This window comes from Myiozetetes cayanensis, unplaced genomic scaffold (genome assembly GCF_022539395.1).
Source record: "Myiozetetes cayanensis isolate MyiCay16 unplaced genomic scaffold, myiCay2020 scf2-11, whole genome shotgun sequence".
NCBI classification, from domain to species: domain Eukaryota; kingdom Metazoa; phylum Chordata; class Aves; order Passeriformes; family Tyrannidae; genus Myiozetetes; species Myiozetetes cayanensis.
The window spans coordinates 51,490,424-51,515,047 of record NW_026087411.1 but is presented as its reverse complement, the minus strand read 5'-3'; the positions used below and the strand labels follow the sequence as shown (position 1 = coordinate 51,515,047).

General features: G+C 37.9%; 1 protein-coding gene across 4 annotated transcripts in view; it reads left to right on the top strand.

Annotated features, from left to right (window-relative positions):
* The window catches only part of RGS17 (regulator of G protein signaling 17), a 73,219-nt gene that overhangs the window by 2,490 nt on the left and 46,105 nt on the right, over positions 1–24,624 (top strand). The window contains exon 2 of one of the 4 annotated variants that reach the window (XM_050314888.1): positions 5,892–5,948. The exons of the other annotated variants lie outside the window; for them this stretch is intronic. The gene's annotated coding sequence lies outside the window, so the exon portion shown is untranslated. The remainder of the gene's footprint in view (positions 1–5,891; positions 5,949–24,624) is intronic. 4 annotated transcript variants of the gene reach the window in all.

Sequence of the window (24,624 nt, the reverse complement as noted above, 5' to 3'; positions counted from 1 at the left end):
GCCTAGGGCTGTAAAACTATATTCAACCCTGGATCGTTATGTTGAAATCTACAGATAAGAATAGTAAATCTTTTTCTTGTTATGCAACCTGGACACTTATGCACAAATAATTGCCTTGAACCCATGAACTCATTTCAAGAAGGCTACTGAAAAGCTGTCTGCTGAAAAATAGCTCCCTGCACTATTGATTTGAATTGAAATCTGACTGACAGCTTGGTGAAAAATTCCCTATCCCAATCCAGTTTTCTACCTACCCTGAAAAGAAGATGAAATGTTTTATTCTTAACTGCGGTTCTCCTTTTTTAATAAGTATCCTAAATACAAAATGCAAGCTATAAATCAAGGGACATGTAGCTATGAACTCTGTACATTTGAATTAGGATCACTTCTAATTTTTCTGTGTAATGTTCATTATAAGGATGTGCATATTGAACAACATGTATAGTTTCAAAAGTAAAGTTTAAATGTCCCAGGAAATCTAACTGATTTGTAAGGAGCTGTGACACAAGATCTTCTCCTCAAGAGTACTCCTGTGTTCCAGTCCTGCTTGAGGAGGTATTGATCAGACCAACATTGCAGAAAACTTCCCTGATCTTACTGGTAGCTACCCTTTGGTTTCCTCACAAGAATAATAGAGGAATAACAGACCAGAGAACTACAAAAGCGCAACCCGAACCCAAAGACACAGAAGTTTTCACAGTTTGAAATCAGCAGTAGACACAACCTGGAGCAATATAATCCACAGCAGAACGTAATTAAGTGGAGAAGGGTAGAAACCCACAAGTTGTGAAATTCTTCACAAAAAATAAAATGCTGGAAACCTCAGATGCATTAATCCTCCTCTGCCAAAAGACTAAAAGAAGAGGCTGAGTGGTATTGTTATGGGGACAGGGTAGGAGGAATGTCAGCCAATTTCGGACTTTCTCAAACTGAACGTGAGAATGATTTTCCACTTGTAAGTGGTGTATATGTATGTGTGTATATGACAAACTATATATATATATATATGGTATATACATTTTTCTTCACTAAAAATACATTATCTTAAATAAATTTTACAATCCTAGTACCTTTAAATAGCACTTTCTTAGTTATATGCTTTATATGCATGCCTTTAAGTATGAAACATATGGAGATTCTTATGAATATGCCAGAAGTGTGCTAAGTGAAACAGTATTAGCTCTCACAGAGATGTTTATCACAGTTCCATTAGCGCCCTCCTGATCATGTCTTCATGATGTCAGGGATTTGTTTTGCATTTGTACCTAGGTTGCAGCTTTTTTAATGAAAAATATATCCCCACCATACTTGTAACGCTTATGGTGTGAATACAGGATGAGGTTTCTAAGAACATAAAATTCACATGCTAATTGGCTTGAGCTAAAATGAGTTAAAAACTAAATCCTTCAAGAAATTCAGCATTTCTGTTGACATACTTTTTGTTCTAAGTAGTCTTAATAATGAAATAACGTAATCAAACTTTCCATACTGTTAAATAATTAAAAGCTTGCTCATAGGGTGTAAAAACAAATTAATAGATTAAGTTGTAATTAAGTTTATCTATTCATGGTTATAGCTAATGGCTGTGGCTATACAGGCTGTAAATAGAATTGTGTGAATAGCTTTGCTGCTGACTCGTGGGAGTCTACTGCACCCTTCAAAGGAGTCCCGTCCTTCTGCTTGGCACCTCTGCAAATCTTGGTTACAGTGGGTCTGAGCTAGGGAGCTGCATGCACATCTCAATTCAGTTATCTGGAACGTTAACCATTTCAGAGAAGTCTTTTCTGCAAAGATTCGGTGTCTCAAGCTGAAGTCAGGTATTTGTTCTCGAAAGCTGTCCCTTGGCATTGCTGCTGTCTCTAGCATGCACAAAGGAAGCAGCCAAGCAGCGTAACTGTGGCAGGAACCTGGGGGAATGCTTAAAGCACACAAACAGATGAACTTGGCATCTGCCCAGCCACCGTGTAACTTGTGCCTCGACCAAACCAACATAAGGGCTTGATTCCCTAGTGTACTTTATCTGCTTTGCACTGCTCCAGTGATGCAAAATAGATGTAAACTCAGTTTAAATGACTTGTGTGCTTTCCATAATTTGTGTTGTTCTGGTATATTAGTGAATCTGTGCTTAAATAAAAGTATTGTATTCAATTTCAGATTGATTCTATCATATCTTCATAAAAAGTTTGAATGATATCTTTGTCTTTAGTTCCTTGTTTATAAAATATAAACTAGGTGCTTCTTACTTTTCATACAGCCAAGATTTTCAAACATTATTTACTTTATAATCAAATGGCTGTAAATTCTAAGAAATCAGAAAAATTATAGATAGAATGTATGTGGAGAATTACAGGTAGGGAGACAGAACAGAAAGAAAACTTAATAAAGTCTTAAATCCTACAACCAAGCGTTCAAGACACACATCTTAAACACTACATCTGCACTGCGTAATCCTTCTCTATACTAAAATAGTGAGTGATATATGGTTTAGGTTCTTCAGTGAGAAAGGGGTAAATTAGAGAATGATGCATTAACACAGCTGTGTACCTTCTGCTACCAAAGCAGCTTCATTTAAATCAGTTTGGCTGATGTGATGCCATCTCTGTGCTTGCTGAAATATGACAGACATCACAAGCTAGACCACTCTATATAGCCCAACTCTGTACATACGGACTAGTAGAAAGTATACCAGAGTAACACTGTCTTTAAAAGGAGACAGCCACACTGTCTCAGCTCCCTGATATAAAGTCAATTGATTATACCACCTTGCTCTGTAATTTTACCTAAATGCAAGTCCAAGCAACACTTTATCTTATTTTGTTTTTTTAAGGCTGAATATGATTTGGGCAGTTTTGTTGTGCTGTGGTATACTGTAACAATGTCTTAATTTATCAGCAACTCATGTCAGTTACAGTAAAATAATCCTATGAGAGAAAGCAGTTAAACCCCAGGAAGCATGGATGAAGGCTGACATATTATCCTTAGCACGGCAGGTTTAAGCCTGCTCCCAAGGCCAGGTTGGATGGTGCTTTGAGCAACCTGGCAGGCAGGTTGGAACTAGATGGTAGGTCCATTCCAACCCAAACCATTCCATGATTCTGTGATTCGGATACTGTAATCCAGACAGCTTTCAAGAGAGAGATCTCAGAACACAGAGCACCCCAAGAGGCAATGTGTCCCAGGAACATCACAGCCATGGCAAGGATGGAATGCCCTAGATTTCTCACAGTACTACTGGCTGCTTAATATCACTATATACATGCTGGTCTCACAAAAGCTTAAATTAAAGGGAAATCATAGAATGGTTTGGGCTGGAAGGACCCTACATATAATTTAGTTGCAACCCCCCTGCCACAGACAGGAACACATTCCATTAGACTAGGTTGCTCGAAGCCCCATCCAACCTGACCTTGAACACTTCCAGGGATGGGGAATGCCCAGTTTCTCTGACAACTCATTCCAGTGCCTCACTAGCCTCATAGTGAAGAAATGCATAGTAAATTTTTAGTACCATTGTTACTGTTTATCATTTATGTAATGAAAGCAACCTTCTGAAGTAAGGAATTTCTTATCAAATCCACCTTACTCTGACAGCACTGCAGACAGCACATGCTTTCTGATATTCACATTGCACCAAACCTTTGGGTGGTGTAGATGCTGCTATCCTAATGATTTGCATCATATGAAAATCGGGAACAGTGAGTAATAACCTCCTATACAAGGGCTTCACAAGTAGCCTTATTTTAATGCATGTAGGTGGGAAGGGTCATCCTAATTACTCAGTGTCCAAAAGTTACTTTTATTTCCAAGTCTTATTATCTTCGGAAACTACAAAGTTCTAAAATATTAATCAGATACTTCCTAGCTTTTAAGATGGGTTTGGGAAGAGAGGAGTGAGATGTAGAAGTTATTTTTTTATCGTTCACATAGAATGGTTTAAAAATATATCTAATTTGCTGTAATGCAGTTGTCATATAAAGGTCTGATAAACTAATTGATACAGCTTGATATATCTGATAATCTGGCAACTGGAGTCTAATGCATAGCATTTTTTTCACTATTATATGCATTGTATTTTTCCAAATATTTTTTTGAACAATTAGTGACCCTCACAATGTAAAAAATTCAGATGATATTAATAATCCAAGTCTCAGTGGTTTGGTAAGCACTGTCCTGACCAGAATAGGAAAGGATGTTTTCAAATTCTTTGATTATTTGATATCTAAAATTAAGTCATAGAGCAACCACAAAAAATTAAGTACTTGTGTGGTGAGAATCTTGAAAAGGATAGAGGGAATACTTCTATCCAGTGTATGAAGCTACTTCATAAATTGCGAAGTTATGAAGGTGGCAGCTTTGAGGTGCTAGTTCATGTAGGACTGTGCACTGGTCAGTGATTCAGTATACAGAAATCTGACTATTTATTGGATTTGTCATGAGCTCTCCTTCCAGAGGACCATCCCATATGCAGTATTAGTCTCAAAGCCGGTGCCTCCACTGCTAATTGCAATCTAGGATAGAGATATCTGACAAAGGTTAAACACTTGAAAAATCTAGTTAAAGCAGCACTGAGCCCTGTCCGAGAAAATTACCATATTTTACCTCTACTGTCTGTGTGTCATCTTGCATCCTGCATTATAGACTACTCCGAAACTGAGAAATACACTCCTGAAATTTTTCTATTTTTAATGTAAATAGCTCCTGAGGGCATTTACCATGAAATGAGTTCCATACTCTTTCAACCACTTTCTTAGCAATTCTTAAACCTTCTTCAATTGATGAATAACCATCTTCATCTGAGGACATCACAACTGTTGTTTCAATAGCAGTTTCAATAGCAGTCAATGAAAAATACAGAAGTCATATGGCTTTCATGTGTCTAAGATTTTGGCTTTATGTAGCCAAGGTAGCACAACTCTTGTGGGTACAGGATTGCACCGAGTATTTCTTCTAGTTGCCATGACTCTCAGTTTTTGTTAAGAGTCTCATGTTATGTCTCTGTAAACTAATAGAAGCCTGCGCTTGTGCACCAGACCTTGATCGTTTATGTACTGAATTATTAGAATGGTTCCAGAGCTGACTGGAAAGTTATCACATTCCAGGGATCATTACCAGTAAAATGCTGATACGAGACTGTTCTATCCTGTTACCCACAGCAGGTCAGTCTAATCGTATGAATGTAACTAAATTGGTCATTTTGCCTCAGGGCCAGAGAACAAGCCCTGGAATTGTTTAGCTTTCCAGTACAGACACATCACATCTCTTCAGGAAGGCTTCTGCCTCTGGCCTGCATTCTTTCTTCTTAGGCATATGATATTAGCCAAAGTAAATCCCCGTTTGCTGGGATTTACTTAACAGTGGGTCCAGATCATCTGAAGACCATGTTAGCTCATGTTGTTCCTTCAATATTCACCTACCACAAATAATAACGCTGTTAATTTTTATGTTGTCTTTTGTTCACAGCAGAGAAGGTTGTCAGGTTGTATAAATGAACATTTTCCTGAAGGATCTAGTAACACACCTGCTTAATAATTATTCTTCATCTTTAATTTCAGATCAAGATTTAGCCACTTTTAATGCATTTAATGTTTATCATGTTAATTGTTATGTTTATTCTGCAAGCCCAATGTTTTGTGTACTAACAGAAGTCGACATATTTATATTGACAATACCATCAAGTTGGCAATCTTATGTAAAGTATTAATTTAACCATCTGATATCCATCTCAAATATATATAGTTTTTAAAATTATATTTAGTATAACTCATATCAAATGGCTTTAATTATATCAAGTTCATTCAAGTCCTTCATATGTTTATTACTAATAATATTCCATCAGATCTCTGGGTTGAGGTGGTTATGATTAATGTTCAATATTTATTTCTCTCATACAGAACAGGAGAGAGAATTGTCCAAGCATATTTATAAAGAAAGTATAAAGTTTAGGAAAGGTGAGTGGCTTATATCTGTATGTGCACTAGGTAACAGGAAAATTGTAAACCTTATATGACTCCTGCTGAGCATTTTTCTTGGTCAGGCATATAATACTGTGACAAACACTGTGACCTGGTTTTATACAATGTGACATTTCAGGAACTTTTAAGAAGAAGAGAATACAATTGTTCAAAACAATAAGAAAGGAGGAGACTAGTCTTTATATTATTATTATCCTGAGAATCTAACAATTTAGTAAGCATTGAGAACAAATAAATAACACATTATGAAAAGGCTGTTCCAGTCCTTCCAGATTTTTGGCATTTAGACCTAGTAAGGGCTTTGAGATAATTGTTCCATCGTGCTGTCTTTTTTTACAAGCTCGCTTTTCAAGCAACCACATCACCTTTGCATGTTGAGAAAACAGCACTGCTATTTCACAGAAAAGAAATACAGATACATATCAATTAAATAATTACAAGATTCCACATTAAAATAGTGGCAGATGCAGAAATTAAATATGCAGGGCATAATTCTTGTTGATTTCTAGGGTCAAAAGTTAACATTCTTGTCTCCTATTCCACATAAAAGCTTCCCTTTTACCGAAGTAATGCTCAATATGAAACGTCAGTGAGAGCATAAGATCCAGAAAATCTCCAGATCAAAAAAATCTCCTGGACAAAAATGGGAATTTGGAGTTTAGTCAGAAGTCAATCTTTCTGATCAAGTATTCTTACTTATTTGAGGATGACCAGAGTAAAACCTCTCCAGTATAATTACACTGCTCATTTGAACATGTAACCTGAATATCAATATAAAAATGTTAGTTAAGGCCATGTTAGGAAAAAAAAATCCTCAGTAAGCAAAAGACTGCAAAAACATGAAGACTTGATGGTTGAGCAATGTAGTCCTACATATAAAAAAAAACAATTAAAAGGAGAAAATGGAAGCATATAGCAAATAGCATGATACCTTCTGCATATATCTCCTGACGTTCAGCTCATCAGTTCTTTAAAACAACAGTGAGAGAACACATATGTGGGTTGTGACATAAGTTGCCACCAGTCAGTTCCTCCAGTAAATTTGCTGTGAAGTATGCTGATGGCACAAGTAAATGCAATGTAGTTTATTTTGTAATGAAAAGAAGTTACCGTGTGTCCCTCAAAAGATGGGAGAAAGGTCTCCTTGAATTCAAGAAAATATGGTCTAAAACAGCTTTAATTTAAGAAGACTAAATTTATCTGAAAGTGTAATTTATTGCAGATCCAGGTGCAGATGGGAGACAGTTGGTTTAAGGTTCATAGGGTTTTAAGACTCCAAATAATTGAATTGCTATTAATGTGTCAGACATTTTTCCATTAAGTTGGATGGACTTCTATGGCAGCAGCTATTCTTATGTGCAATGCTAGCCATCAGTCACATTTCAGACGAGATTGCAAGGCTCTATTTAGGCTCTGCTAAGTAGAAACTGTTCTGCTGGACAGTGAGATCACAGACAACAAAGGACTGAATGCCAGAGCCACCTTGATTTTGACTATACTGCATTTCGTAAGGTACTAAATCATCTAAAGACAGTATTTTATGTTTTCAAACCAAGTCGGGTACTTTTCATAGCAGACTGCCTTTTTTATTTGTTTGTTTCTGTGTTAAACCCCGAGCTATTTAGGTGAGAGACTGTTTTAAATTGTGCTACAGTCCTGTCCTCTAAGGTACAAAGTGTATCCAACAGAGTGCCAAGCAAATCAACTGCTATCAAACCAGGCAGGCAGCGTGTCCTCAGCAGTGCTCTGGACTAAACTGCTGTTCATTAGTATGGCCAATTCCAGCAGGTACCTTAGTAGCAGTTTTAGGAACATTGGAAAATAGGAGCATGGGCTGGGGGGAACACCCTGATTAATTGGATCCCAAACTCTGTCTGTTTCCATCAACCAGTTCTTACCTTTCCTTCCTTTTTCGAATCAAGTTGACATTAAAAGCAGGAAGTTCTTTTGTTTTGTTTTGTTTTGTTTTTGTTTTGTTTGCTTGTTTTGGTTGGTTGGTTGGTTTGGTTTTTGTTTTGGATGTTTGTTTGTTTTAGGGTTTCTTTTACATCAGTTCTTACCCAGAGGCTGTTCCAAATTTCCTGTTGAAAACCCTTTTCTCATTTCCAGCCACATTCATTCAAAGACAGCTTATTCTCCATTTGCTGTTGTGCAATGATCCATATTAAATTGTTCTTCCTCCCATTCATTTGTCCACCTGACATACTCATCTCTCTCCCCTTTAAATATTTGTCCCAGAAATGCTCTTTAGATCAAATGGACATCAGAAGATGAAGAGAATGCTCAGAATGCAAAATCTGTATCTTGTGAAACAAGGCGGCTCAAATGTCATGACAACAGCACTACTCTCAACCGTAGAATCCCTCCTCCATCCTTTTCATCTGTAGAGCTCCCTGGAGTATGAATGCAGTAGGCTGTGTGATTACTCCATGAGCATTCTCTCACTCCTGTTTACCTAAAGGGGATCCCTTGTTAAGGAGTATTCAAGGGACAGCTAATACCTGAAGAAATCTTAGAAATGTGCTGCTTGAGTTTCAGTGCTGTGACGCAGTACGATCCTCACCGTGCATAGTGGCAGCAAAACACATGAGATTGTATGCGTAGGAAAAGATTCACCACGAACTTTGAGGGAGCATAAAGGGTCCTTTTTCTTTTTTTTTTTCTCCATCATCCAGATACATTTCCATGTTGATTTGGATACAGGAAAGCTCCAGTATGAGTATAATTTCTCTTTTCAGACAAAGTGGCTCTTTCAGGAAACTCATCTATATGTTATTTAAAAGTGCTTCTCAATCTTGGTATCTTCTAAGGCTAGACAAATATGTAAAATATTAGTCTAGACATATAGTAGTCTAGAAGAGAAGGGCTTCTGCAATAACAATTATGTTGCAAATAATTGGTTCACCTACATGAGATTGCACAGGACTAACAAAAATGTCATCATTTTGATTTGTTGTTGCATGACTCACCTTCTAAAGAAAAGTCAAATCACAAGTGAAAATTAAACATTTGTCACGGAAATGAAGAGTCTGGGCCACTAGGATGAATTGGTGATTGTTGATGATTGTTCTTAGACTTAGTTCTGTTGACCCACTTGCAAAGACTTGAATGTGTTTAGGACATTCTTAACCTTCTTTAGGAGGGGTTTGCATTCACATCTAAAAAGTTGTCTTTAGACCCAAGAAGAGGTTTGAACTGACAATAACCATGCCATATCCTTTATTCCACTTGTTATCGTCTTCCCTGTTACTATACACTGTGAAAAATAGCCCTATCTCAGGACAGGCACTTCACTAGGAAACAAAATATGGCTGTGCCCAAACCCCAGTCCCCTGATCAGAAGCAGCCACTACCCTGAGGTTGTAGGTACACACACACCATTTGTTGAAGGCTACTCTGGAGCTCAGACAGCCCAACAAATGTGGGGACAACGCTGAGTTGGCCTGGCTGCCCAAGTGATAAGCACTTATCTTTTGAGTGTCCAGTGGATGGTCCTCCATCAGGCACTGCGCATCCCACCCAGACCTGAGTGCCTAAGCTTTCCTGTCTCTGCTGCTGTTGTTACACCACATAGGCACAAGAAATCTTGTGATCTTGTTCACAGGAGAGTGATGGGGACTGGCCATGGGAACTTGCCATGCTTTCAGCTGGCAGGGACTTCTGTTTTTTTTCCACTTGTAAGCAAATCTTCTCAAAGATAGACAGAAGGTTTCCACAGGATATGCTTATTCTTGCTAGGATTCTAATCTGCAACTCCCCAAAATGAAAATTTCAGGTGTGGATTTAGACGAATTACGGTTAGCAACCTTTGTCAGTCTTTCTCCAGAAGTCATGGGTCATGACACAATTATAGCAATAAGGCTGAAGTTAAAGTGAAGCCAGAGTAAGAAAATTCCAGAAGTTTTGAGATGTTTAGATTGTCTTTGTGAAGCATCTATAACTTTTTCCAAAATATTAATGAGAATGGGAAGGTTAGAAATAGATCTACAGTGGTATAGAGGGTCTGTGGCTAGGGATGGTTTCTGACAGTAAGAAAAGACATATACTTTCTTAGACTGCTTGGTGCTACTTCATCCTAAAAGATGTAATAAAAAATATTCTGCATGAAAATATAATACTTGCCTACATGTCTGTCCCAGTGAGGAAACATGTTTGTCCAAATCAGTAATTGCAAAGAAGAATTCCTTCCAACATTTCCTTACAGTGAAATGATAAACATGAACGCAGGCATTCACCCTAGCAGAAAAATCTGCAAAATCTTACTTTGTGACCAGATATGCAGGTGGTTCAATTTAATTCTCATTAGTTCTTTCCACAAAACTAAAAAAAAAAATCCCTGAAGGAAGAAGTGCTTGAGTCAGCTCCACAGAGAACAGAAGTTTATCCTATTCACAAAGTGGCATGAATCTTCTATTGAGATGCTAAGTGTTGTTTCATTGCCTTCCATACATCCTTTCCATAAGATATAAAGAACTTTTTATGCCACATTTTTATTCATTGTGAGCTTTTTGCCCCTGGCTCACCAGCTGTTTCCTTGCTTACATCCTGAGGCAAGAACTTCTGAACTTGGGGAGCAAGAAGACTGAATTATTGACAGGGATGGTCTAATAGACAATTTTAGAGAGTGTATACATTGCAGAATCGGTTATCCACACCTTCTAGGTAGAGGAACAAATCTCAAGAGCAGAAATAGTAAGCAGCACAGACTTAGAGAACACAGAGATGTTAAAAGGGACCTTTAAATTGTGAAAGGGTGAGAAATAGGCATAATAGACAGTGAGATTGTGATGGTAGGTAGTAATGAAGGGTACTTAGTGATGAATCTGGATGCTAGTTAGTGAAGAAAAAAGGAAATTAGTAAAGAACAGGTGGATTAAATGGCTACAGTGATAAAGTCTTGAGCATGGAATGGGAGAGCAAGACACTGAAAAATTAAAGGTCAGAGGCAGAGTGAGACTTTTTGATATTAAAGTGGAGAGGAAAACAGAGACTTTAGCAAACTGAACAGTATTTCATGACAGTTGAGATTATAAATGAAGGAGAGGGGAGTTGATGGTAAACACTGAGTTTAACAGGTTGGCATTAAAGTAATTTTAAACATTATGGTACACAACAGAGAGGAAAATTTGGAGAGGAGATAAAGATGTTTTTTCTCTGTCCAGTGAATTTAAACTTCCAGTACATCATTAAGGAGAAGAAAGCCATTCACTGGTGACTGAGAGGCTGCAAAGAGGAAGATTCCACCAACAGTAATGATGACGAGTGCCAGTGTAGAGTTAAGCAGTAAGGGAATGTGTTATGGGAAAAAGAAATCCACCATTAAAGAATTAGAAAACGGAGCAGGAGATGCTGAAGAACTTTTTAGGAAGGTCTAAGGAGAACGAAAGAAATGTATTATAGTTGCTTTTTAAAATAAAAGCTGATTTCTAATAGCCTTTGATTATTAAAAGATGTTTGCAGCATTTGAGGAGTTCAGTCTTACAAGGAGAAGTTTGTTCAGCTTGATTATTGATAAAGATATTACACAAGTCCTACTTTAAAGAAAGAAGTGTTAAAAAATAAAATAATTGCTCTATGTTCAATACATAGTGGCATATGGGCAACACCAGAACAACAACAAAAAAACACACTAAACCAAGGTTGTTTTCTTTTCCTATCTGCAACTAGAATTTCCTCCTGAAACACTCAAAACTATGTGCTATGCAACAAAATTTTCCTGATCTGGAGGTAACAGGAGATAAGAAATAACAATTATATTCCTGCTACTCCTTTCTGATCCTTCACCATGGTAAAACACCTCTGGCAAAGTAAGAGCAGACAGTCTTGGAAAGAAAGATCAGCTTTCCCAAAGCTGTGCTTTCATTGTGTCTGGAGGTCTGCACATGAAGAAAAAGAAGACAGACAACTTCTGATAGAAATGAAAGCTCATGCTATTTGCTTTATGTGGCTAATCTACTGGGCACCTTTCTTATCCACAGCACGCTATTACAAGACTGAGGTCCTAACGAGGTAGGTACTGTTGAGTGAACTGCAAGTGTCCCAAAGATTTTATTGAAAATTCATTGTATCCTGATTAGTACCCTTAACATTTGAAAACTAATTTTGTTTCATTGCTTTGGATTTTTTTAAAGTTTTTTACTATCCAGAATTGCCCTAATATTATTCCTTAATATTCCCTAATATTATTTTCATAAATTCTGTTTATGGAAGATTCATAAATATTAGAGGAGCATACTTAATGGCACCATTGGTGTCTTGAGTTTCAGCCCTCCGGTAAAGAGAAAATGGCCATTTCAGTAATGCCTGAATATACATTCAGGGATCAAATTTAAGAACTCTGTAATTTGGGGGATGACTAATTGTCATCTTGAGGAAAACATAGTTCTTAGAAGAGAAACAGAAAATGCAGTTAAAATATTTCACTTAATTTATACATTTCCTATATACCGCCTTCCAGACTGAGGTATTTGTGCATTGGTAGAACTGGCCAAGCATAGAGATAGGCAAGGAGGAGTTCATCTTCTTTACTCAAGCTGGGCTGACAGTAGTTGTTGTATGCACCTTGACCCTAAACTGTTACAGAAATTGGGCATCCAAACTAGGACTTAATTGGCTTTCAGTGCTCTAAGAGGAGTGTGAGTATGTAAGAATACACAATATCCCATTCCCCTCACCCCCTTAGGTACCCAAATTTCCCCAGTCAAGTGCATTGAGTGCCTATTTACTCATGCTTGGAACTGCTTCCTGCTAACTAGGTCACAATCAGCTCTCAACAGGACATGTTGTCTGCCAGGGCTCCCAGAGGAGCTTGATCCAGAAGACACGCTGAGAGTGTGCTTCTCATTTTCTAAAAAGCTGAGCTCATCACAAAACACAAGGCATAAACGAACTGTCATTCCAGAACACAGCCAGAGAAGGAGGCTGGTCAGAAGTAAGCTTTGTGGTTTTTTCATCCCTCCTGCCCTCACCAAAACTGTTGCCATTTTCTAAATTTTTCTTTCATAAAATCAAGCAGGAGGGACAGCTTCAGCCAGGATGTGATACACCTGGATTAATCCCATGTGAAGCTGAGAGAATTCAGACCTTCCCCTCCCCATCACAAAAAGTCTTCCCTAATCACCAGTTTTGTGTCCTGAAGATATTCAAGGGGACAAAGTCTCCACTATTCCCGTTCACACTATGCCACTTTGCTAAAGAACCTTCCCAAAGCCCCATCATATAATTAAAGAGTGATTAGCCAGAGTGACAGCAAAGGACCCACCATTACAATGTTCACCTTGGAGTAGGAACACCTTGATTTCTGCCCTGTTCTAAGCACTAAAGACTGTGGAAGCCACATTATTTAATCGTTGCAATGTTGAATAAGAGCAAGAAAGCATATCCACCGTCTCATTTTTCAAAGCATATTCTAGTCCTTAACATGTGTTTTTTAAAGGGATGACTAAATCTAGGAGAGGGCCATTCGGCAGTTCAGACTAGATTTCTTAATCCCAGGAAGGGACAGGGCAAAGCACTCTCTTGGTCACCAATCCTTCACTCCTACATGTGCAACATCTTATACCAGTCTAAACCAGAACTGCCTGCCTGTCTCTCCCTGCGTAAGTGACCACAGTGAATCAGTTCAGAGAGTTAATCCACCTGACAGCTAATAATTTGTTTCTATGGAGTTAGTTTTCTGCTACAAAATGTGCTTGGTTTGTGTTACCATATGGTAGAAATACATCAGCCAGGAAGCAGGAGTCAAAGAACTGATGGCTTGGACTGAAGCTGACTAAAGTTGCCAAGGAGCCTAATACTTGGGATGCTACTTTTGGGAATTCATTCTGAGGTGTCTCATGTTGTCAGGGTATTGCAGATGCCCAGGTGCTTCATGCAAGGCTGTTCTCTTCCTAGGAGAAGGAAAATAAAAACAAACCAAATAAAAACCCTACAAAAATACACTCCCTCCCAAACCCCACAAAAAACACTCTAAAAACAAATGGTTCATAGCCTTTGCACCCAGAGGTGTCTGGTCTGAGCAGGGACAGCTTTGGGGAACCCAGTGCTCCCTACAGTGCACAGTAGAAGCAGAAGGAGTATCAGGCTGGCTTTCTCATTTCCTCATTTTGGTGACAGTGCCCATGTGAACTGTGTGATTTTTTTTTCTGCTGCTGTTCTATTTTTATTGGGCTCCACTTTTAACTTTCAGAGTTATGCTTTTGTTTAATACTTTGTTATCTTACAAAACATATGATCATATGCAATAGGACTAACATATAACAAATAACTGAATCAAAAGCCGAAAAAGGTAGTTCAACTTACCAACTGTTGTTCAAACAAACAGAAAAATGTCATTGGGAAGCACATTAAAACCAGCACAGTCTAAATGCCTACCTGAGACAAAGACTAAACCTACAGTAAATGTTACATAGAACAAACACCTGCCAAATTCCCTTCAAAGAACGGACATCCTAAAAGGTATTTATCCTTGCTTATGTAGCTCTGTGTTTATCCTAAACCCATTATCCCATAGCTTCTTTCTCTTTTCTGTTTTCTAAGAAGTTATATTATAATCAAGTCTCCTTGAACTTCACCTGGGTGAAGATACTCACCAAACCTGGATTCAGGGCCCACTGAAGGCAGACCTTTACTAACCATTTCATCTGACACAGCTTTTGGTCTGGGCACAAATGAGCTCTTCTGGGAGTTGTGTCAGACAGTTTTGAAGTTGTTACCTTCTGTAAAGAGACCATTTGTTTTTAATCTTTCAAGTACCACGGGAACATCAAACAAGATTGTAAGGAAATAGCTTCCCAGGGTCAGGACCCATGCTGATGGAAGCAGAATGTGGATGGATTTAGGAAACTCTGCTTAACGTTTCTGAATTATCTGTTAGTCCCTGTTCCAGAGAGCCATGGAAAAGACAAGAGACTGTTCCTCTAGTCCATGAAATTATTAGTATGACAGGAGTCGCATATTATAGAAGCTATTGTTTAAAAGTGGTTGTAGAACTGAAGCAAATAATGTAAAGCACTTTGGTTATTCCAGACAAGACTCTCTTAATGCTTAAAAATCTTTATCTCAAGTCTGAGCTCAACTTTTTGACTGCCTGGTCAAAAGGAAAAGATTCCTTTCTCCTCATCCAGTAGTCAATCACTCATTCTTCCAGCTGGATTTAGAAAGCAAAGTTTAAGTTCATGATGAGCAGAAAAGATACTTTTATCTCTTGCATCCCCTGTTAGCTTTGTGTCTGCTAACAGTTACATTCCTCTTGATACAACCTATGGACCTATGCACAAGTGAGAAGTCTGGAGTCACTAAGTTCAAACCTGGAAAGATTTTAAAGTCATATAAATGTTTCATGAAATGGAAAGATTACATTTTACATGAATACCTGAAATACATAGTTTCACAACCTGTAGTCTCCAACTCCTATTGAAAGGTAAAAGATAATAACAATTCAGTTGGGTTTTCTAAATTTTAGGATAGTCCTCAGCTACTGGATCATCTTTCCTCTCCAGTTTGTTGAGTATCTCTGATCAGTTTGATATGGTGCCTGACTTGGATACAAGTGGAATTCCTTTGTTAGCTATTTATTACTGTTGTGGTAAACTGTTGTAGAGACACTGCCAGGTATGAATCATAGCAGATTTTCCTGCTGCCTTCTATGTAGAGTTGAACACACTGAGAAGTGTCCATCACCAGATTTTCTAATGTCTTTCTAAGTCTCCATCACCAGATTTTCTAATGAGTTAATGTAAACATTAACTCTGTACTATTGTTTGGTGGGGAGTTTTTTCTTGAAAGGAATGTCTTGCTTATATACTGTCAAATTTTAGGATATGAGAGAGCAGTGAAAATGAACACTGAAAGAAAAATCATACAAAGAATACTTGTGGTCTGTTAGGGGAATACAACAGCAGGGAACACTGTTATAACCAAAGTGCAGTAAGAGAGAGGGGTTTTTATGCTAAATTAAACTTTAATTATCAGGATTTCACCTGGAGCTGAGAACTTATTTCATCAGTTAAAAAGCATGCAAGTGTCTTTGTGTAAGACTAAGAAACAGATGACCAAATTTTTAAAGCCTCTCATGGAAGTGGCACAAGTGCATAGAAATGGGAATAAATGAATAAATGGGGAAGCAACATTTCTATTCATTGCTGCAATAACTTCGATGGAAAAAGACACATCATTAAAAGAGAAAGGGTAATAAAACCATGTTACTAGACCGTTAAGTTTGCCTTGTACTTTGCCTTAAAAGCTAGAGGTCACTGGTCTGAGTGTTCTGAAAGCTGCTCCATTCAGCAAAACTCAAAAAAACAATTCTTACATTTTGTTATGAGTCAAGCCAACAAAATGTTTTTAATGGGCTTTCAGGTTTGATTTTGGAAATATCATAGTGTCACTTATGGTAAAGCTAGAACAAATAATGGATCTGTCTTGATTATAGCCATCTCAGCCCCATTACACCATAGCAATGCCATTAGAAGCAAACTGGTTTTCCTGTATTCTCTGTCTATTAAATTATCTTCCAAAGTGATAACATTCTTACCAGGAAAATTTGCCAAGCATGTCTAAAGAATGATTAACTGTTTATATATTACTTCAATATCTCCATCTATTGCAGTTTCTGACTTCCTTTCATTTGTCTTCAGCATCACATCAAAAAAGTAAATCATTGCCCCCATTTGATAAAAAATACCCTCTGTATCTGAAGGAGGGTAGTGTTTAGCTTTCATCTGTCTTAATATAACGGTGGTTGGGAAGTTATGGGTTAGTGACTCCAAATTTCATCTTTTCAAGAAACTATGCTATATGAGGTATGTTGCTGGATTGTGGCTCAGGTCTTTTTTCTACCTTTCTCAAAGGAAGCATACTGAAGTAACCCATGTAAACTGCAAGTGGGCAATTAAACTGCAAGGGTAATTAATGTCAGCTGTCACTGAAGAAAATGTTTGAATGAGGAACAGAGTATACTATTTAGCATGTGTTGGAGAACTCTGAATCTCTTTCATATCATTTTGGTGACTGAATATGACGTAATACTGAAGACCAAAGTAGTATTCTCTTGACTGCAGCTTATCCTCCATAAACTCACTTGAATTAATGGACTTTGAGAGCTAAGCTACCAGAAGGGCATACTACAGCAGGCAGCCAGACTGAGATTATTCCCAAAATCTGAAGTCAGTCTGTTACAACTACATGGCTGCTGAACCTCACTAAGGTAAATCAGAATTTCCTGACAAGATAAAGCATAAACTATAAACCATCATTCTTTTTGCCAAATGGCTATAAACTGCCACAAGAGCTTTAAAGTAGATATTTCTGCAGCTGAAGCGTAAGCACTCACTGATAATAAGGGAGGACAAAGAACAGAGAAAGGGACCTGAAAAAGCTGAGACAGCTGGCAAAACTGCTTTAGTAAAGGAGAACAAGGTGAACACCTGCAAAATCCTGCATCATGGCATATGTTATCCTCTTGAGCAAGGAGTGGAAACTGCCCTCTGTGTTTACCCAGGAGTAATCCTGACTCATGTAGGAGACACGGTGTGTCCAAACTATCACTTTGGTTTTGATAGAAATAGTGATTTGGCTTCTGCTTGTTCTATAGCAATTTGACATCTCATTTCTCAATATCAAGCTTCTTTACTGTCAAGAAAATAAGTCAAAAATCTGTGTTCTATATTATTCCCTCTTTCTTCATAGGAGTAAAAAATGCAAGGGCTATCTATTCTGTGTTAAGAACTTTGTCCCTCATTCCTCTGGTCCTAAAAAGAAAAAAAAACACCCAAATTTTAACTGTATCCAAAATGAAATATGTTCAGTTCTATCGGGGGACATTTGGGGCATTCAAGAAAACCTTGTGTTCTAAATCCTTACTTGGTGATTTCCTGTAGAACTCTGCAAAATATCCCTTGTGCACTTGCTTTTATATTCATATGGTTTGTTATAGGAAACCAAAACTCCTCTTCCTCCTAGGATTATTTGGGAAACTGATGCATATTTCAGGTGTTTGGAATCTGATTAAAATTCTATGCTAGTGCATAAAGCTGCTTTCTTACCAAACTGTGTCTTTGCAATATCTAAGATGGAGTTAAATCAGAAATATATCCAGGCAGATTTATTGGGTCACTGGTTAAAATGGTTATTCTTTGATGTACACTACGGCTGCGCTTTACATTATGTCTCTTCTCCAACAGCTCATGTAAAGCTTTTGTTCACTGTTCACTTTTTTCATTTTAAAACACCAGTTTAAATAGCTTTTCCGATTTAAGCGTAAAGAGGTGGTAAATGGTGAGCAATAATTCCTAGATGTATTTATGTATTATAGATGTATTATGACCCTAGAAAGCAGCTATACAAATAATAGATACCTGTTTTATGAAAGAAGTACCAGGGTAATTTCATAATCTTTGAGGTAGAATTTTTCAGGCAGCAGTCACTATGTATCACTCAGTTTTGGGTCCCTGATCCATTCAATTGTCCAGACAAGAAACCTCCCACACAGTTCTTGTGCTGGGGTGCAATGAGGACTAAAGACCTTGTCATAATATACAGTAAACTTGACTGTGGTCATTCAATCACTTGTGCATGGACAGGAGTAATTATTGTTCTCACATATAAGATTTCTTTTTGCACAGGTCTACTGTAAACATCAGATAACTGTTATAATATATCAGATATTATAATAGTATTGACACTGCTTAACTGAGTGAAGTTCTAGCTTTTCTTCTCCCTTATTCCCAAAGAGTCCCATTCCTTCAGTTCAGTCATTACATGTCTACTGAATTACTTGAAAGGGATTGAGCTAATTAGCAGAGGTAGCTTAGATGTCTGTAACAGAAGAGATTAAATTGTCTAAAAAAAAAATCTAAATATTCTCTTTTTTTTCTTATTGTGAGACACTTAGAATAACTGACTTCTAGCTACCAATGTATTTGGCTTTGTGCACAGTATTGGTATTTGAGTATGTTTGGTTTATTAAGTAGATAAGCTTTGTTGACCTAAAAATTTTTTGTTAGTATTTACTCTTAGTTAAATACATAACTTACTTTGAGGGAACACTGTTTTCTACTGTAAAATAACCAGGTATTCTCAACTGAATCAGTAGCAATCAGTTAATTAGAGCTGAATTTAAGGTGTTTGTTCGCATCCTAAGAAATAAGCAAGCATGATTTGGATACAAGAAGAATTCTCAATGTGTTTGCTAAGTATTATTTGGGGTTTTTTTCCTACTCAACTATTCATGAATTCTATAACTTGAGCTCTGATTTCTCCTCTGAATTGTTTTCCCATTTTTAGTCAGACCACAGAAGTTTTCACTATTCATGTGGAAGCACTCAGGGTTTTTTGAGCACAGCTGCTTCAAAACAAGATAAACTGGATTCCAGAGGAGAACGCCACTATTGAATCTAGAAAATTAGTGGTTTATAAGCAAATAGGAAATTGATATTATTATAAAAGTATTGTATTCTACTTTTAACTTGCTGGCATCTGTAAGAGTGAGTTGACACATAGTCCTGAACAATTCTAGAACCAGAAAGATTTGGCCTGTCCCAGAAGCATCTTTAGCATTTTCAAAACTCTTTCTCCCTGAAGAGTGAAAAAAAAGACTCTTAACCATAACCATCCTTCATTCATAGGAAAATGTGAAAATTAGGTTGGATTAATTAAAACACAGGGGTTTGGGTATTCCTTTATTTCAATTCCCAATATAAATTGATTAATTTCAACCCAAAGATTTCTTTGAATTAATTAAATGAAAAGCTGACCTCCGTTGATCCAAATGAAACCAAAATAGAACAAACCAAAACAAAACCACTTCAGTGAGATACTTTGGCAACTTCCAAACTTGCTATAAAAGATTTTTTTTTAGACAGAACATCTGTCAAAACCAATTATTTCAGCAGTCAGTTTTGACAAACATAGACTTTTCTAAAGAATATTTAATTGAAAAATTCCTTACCATGCCTGTTCTAGATTGACATGGGAGTTGGCTAGCAGCTGGACACTGTGCAAAAGAAATATATTTGTGTAGCCAAAGGAAGAAGAGCAAGCTGGGAAGTGAGGGCATAAAAGTTAAGGTGATGTTACATAAGGCAACGTCTTTCCCGGAAAAATCTCATAGTGAGCAGAAAACATTACTGATTTTGTTTGCTGTGATGGCAAAGGGGAACTAGCATGGCCAAACTAGAGTTGCTTACTACCCTGACTGTTTCCCTGCCCTGGAAAGCATCTGCATATCATCTATAGTTCCTCTGCAGGACATAGCAGTATTATATCAACATACACAGTGCTGGTTAAAAAAATTGAAATTGCACAGGAAATTGGTGTCATCAGCATCACATTTTGGTGAAAAAAGTTTAAAATCTAGATTTCCCTTTACTCCATGGAATAGCTTTTTGACAGTGAAAAGCCCAGTGAAAAGGTTATGTTCTGCTAATTGCAGGGCTACAGAAAACTATATACATGCACACAGTTGCAGAGCTTTATGTTCTTCTTGAAACACCTTAACAGAATAATTACCTTACCAATTACAAATTAACCCTGTTTATAAAGCATCTCCCCATTTTTAGGGTGAATTTTAAAGAAAAAAAAAGTGGTTGTTCTTTGCTGCTGTTGCACGTCCCACTATATTTATTACAGCTGCCTCTCTAGCAGAGGCGGTGGTAAGGTGCACTGAAGACAGACAGCAGTGGTACTTACACCAGGAGCTATACCTATGGAGGTGGAAAAAGTGCAATGATAATAATAAGAGCAGTATCAAAAGAGGTGGGTACATGTAGGATGAGTTGGAATTTCTGCACTCCTAGGGAGAGGAAATGAGATGCTGGAGAGTATTCAAAACCTTTTTATTCCTCCAAATCAAATCCTCTTTTTTTTTTTTTTTTTTTTTTTCCTGCTAAAGCACAGCAGGAGAATAGTGATTACACTCTCCCTGTGCAATTCCATCTTTCTAGCCACAGCCATTTTGGGGGCAGATATAATTAATCTTTTTCTTGTGCACTTGAGAATGCCTTGGGATACTCTCCAAGTCTCATCTTCAGCAGACACCTTGGTTCCCCAAGGGGGAATTTATTCACTGCCACAAATCACTTACTTTGAACATCCTAATCGATAAGTTTCAAGATAGTTTGAATAAATTATGCTTGGAAGCTGTGGTGAATAATTCTCCATTCAGAAAAAAACTAACTCTCCTTGAGAGGATATGTATCATGTATAATTCTGGAGCAGAACTTACAAAATGGACAGAAATACCTAGACAACTAGTTTTACCATAGCAGCTACTCTTCAATGTGAATTTTAGGGAACAATTAAACAAAAGGATAGAAGATACTGAGGTCTTTAGTAATGGCAGAGGTTGTCCTTTCAACCATAATAACAAAGAAAGTCTTGTTTCCATAGGCCTTGCTGACATTAAAGCCCTGGATGTACCAAGAGGATAATAGATCACTTTCTCAGCCTCAGTAGGTAAATGAGCATCCTGGGTGTTACAACCCTCCTTTCCTGAGGCCTTGAGGAGAGAAAGAGGACATGAATGTCAGGAGTCCCTGTAACACCCATAAACTGATTAAAATTTTAATTTACCTCATCTTATGTAAACAAATATCTTGAGGGGAGGTGTCCAGAGGATGGGGCCAGGCTCTTTTCGTTGGTGCCCAGTGACAGGACAGGGGGCGACAGGCACAAACTGAAACACAGGAAGTTCTTGTGACCTGAACATGAGGAAGAACTTCTTTATTGTGAGAGTGACCAAGCACAGAAACAGACTGCCCAGAGAGGCTGTAGAGTCTCCTCTGGAAATACTTACTGCAACCTGCTGTAGGTGAACCCTACTTGAGCAAGGGTGTTGGACTAGATGAACTCCAGAAGTCCCTTCCAACCCCAACCATTCTGTGATTCTGTGACTCTGTGTGTACGTGCCAGTAGGAATGGGAAGGCAAAGGAAGAACAAGAGGGTTGTAGTGACACTAAATTGCTTCACCGAGCTCCAGTTTGATTTAATTCAGCCTACCAAAAGGCTGACTGAAATGAAGTCTACAGTCTTGAACTGCTGAATGAGAAGTAGGCAGTCATTAGAAATGCTGAAGTGGCTGGCATACCTGATTAGTGCAAGAACACCCAGGCTCACCACACCTCTGCAAAGGAAGAAAGACCTACAGTAGAGTCAAGAGAGTAGCCTCATTTACCACTAAACAGGAAGATCAGAATTTGGCCTTTTGTCACTAAACTGTCAATTCATTAATACAAATGATAGTTTCAATACAGGCAATTACAATGATGAGTGATGTGAATAGGAAAGGACCCACTCCAGTAAAATTGTTCTTCTGAATTAATTTGAATTTGAAAAGATTACAGAACTGATAGAAGTGCCAATTAACTTGGGCAAAAATGAGAATATCAATCCAATGGAAATCTGCCTTACTTAAATATTTGTGTTCATTTCAAAAGATTGAAATAACTCTGCAAAACTTCTGAACTTTGATTTAGAAATACCATCATTAAAAACTCCAGTCAAAGTATTTCAGGCATTACGTGCAGGATAGCACCTTTCCATTGAATCAAGATCTTTTCTACCCACTGTTTCTTATTATGCACTTCCAGTAATGGAACTTCAGTAATACATGGTGGGGTTTTAGGCAATGAGGCAAAACAGTGCATCAGAGGAGATAAATCTAGTGAGTGCTCCCAGCATTAGGGAAATTGATGAATCATGGCATCAGTGGCAGAAACAGTCTAATGCTGAACTGAACAAATCTGAAAGGAGGCAGGGAGAGGGGAGAACTCCCCCAACCAGAAACTTAGAACATAACCAGCAAAATCTTTCCACCACTACCACACCCTAGAAACCTGTAACGTTGCAAAAATGCTGTTTTCCAGCAGTCACTGGGAAACTTTGATTAGTCCTTGGCAGAACCACATTAAATGTTATTCAGTAATTTGTAGCAAGACACAGTTGTTGGATTCTGCAGAATATTTTGTATTTTTAAAACTTTTTAATATCACTAGAAAGGCTTGTCTAATACCTGCTATTAGCAGCAGCGTTTAATTTGAGTCTTTTTCTGGGAAAAAGATGCAGTCATAGTTGTGAATATTATCGAGTAATTCACTAGTGTGTCAGGATAGAGCAGGTTGTTTGGAAGTTTTTTTTTATGGATAAATAAATCAAAAGTAAGATACCTGGTGACTTCACAAGAACCTGAGCAGGAGTGTTCAGCAACATCATCTGCATAATTTTTCATAAGCCATTTTTTGGTTCAACTGAATTAGCTTTCCTGTCAGAGCACATGGAGTACACAACTTCTGGGTTCTCATCACTTTCATTAACTATATTCAAATTATCTGTAATGATTAATTAACTTGAAAAGAATTTCCTGGCAACATGCCTTTAACCACTTCCTGCTTGTGGCTGAAAGCATTGCCTTGACATGGGAGTGAAGGGTGACAGGTATATTTACATAAAAATAGGAAAAAAGTCTCCCTCATGTCACCATGTTCCTTCCTCCTGCAGTAAGAATTGCTCATGGAGTTGTCTCAGCCCATTCTGGGGGACCTTATTCCTGCAGTTGCCTCTACAGAATGTCATCCTTAGGTGGGCTGGAACCATGGCTAGAGCCCCATGTTGGGTTTGGAGGAGGGAGGACATTCAAGGGCCTTGCAAGGGATGCCAGCCACAGCCAGGCACCAGTCCAGAGACAACAAAAGTAGTAATGGAAACTGTTACCCCAGCTTTAAGTGAAGAGAAGAGCAGATCGTCCTCCATTGAGATCTGGAAGCCTGGAAACAGGAAAGGCTAATAGAGAAGTTTCAGACATTCTGTCATTTTGGCAGTAGTCAGTGCTATTTGAAAAGGAAGGTGGGCAGGAGCATTCATGTTTCTGAAGGTAGATGGTACTGAAGAATCTGTTGGGTTTTGTTATTTTTGATAACTCAAGAATAGGTGCTTAACAACCTATGCTATGTTCGAACTAGGAGCAATGAGCCCCAGAAACAACATGTTTTCTAGCAAGATATTACATGCAAATAAAAATGGGGTTCATGACTGGTCTAGATTTCAAAGGTAATTTTGGGAAGGTTAATTTAGATACAAAACCACACTAGGACTGCCATTTGAGGCAAAGCCCTTGGCCTACTGAAAGATCCATAATTAACTCTTATCAATAGTTTGGGAAATGAAGACAAATGTAAAACACATTTAGAAACAGGCTTGAAGTAGAACAGCATTCAGAACTTAAAGCTCACCATGGGCAGCACCCTACAAACAACATAATTGTGGCTGCCCAGTGTGGAAAAAACAAAGGAATTGTGTTGGAATTTGCCCTTAGGAAGACTTAGCAAATTTTAGGAAATTCAGTGAACAGAAGAATGTTTCCATACAGTCCAAGACAGCCCTGAATGGATTATTAATTGCAAATATATGGAATGCTCAGTTATGCAATGTTGAATACTCGTGCACAGTTAGTACAGTGCTGGAAGTGCTGACTGTATCTCAGCTACAGGTACTAACAAATAACAGAATCAGAGTTTTCTGGGTGACTTTTGCCCCACAAGAGGACAGATGAATAAGAAACGGAAAAGGTAACTAACACCTGCAGTACTGCTGGAGAAAGTATTTCTATTAGGGCTAATATCTGTTTTATGCTTTGGTTTTGTCTATAAGCTGTTTTCC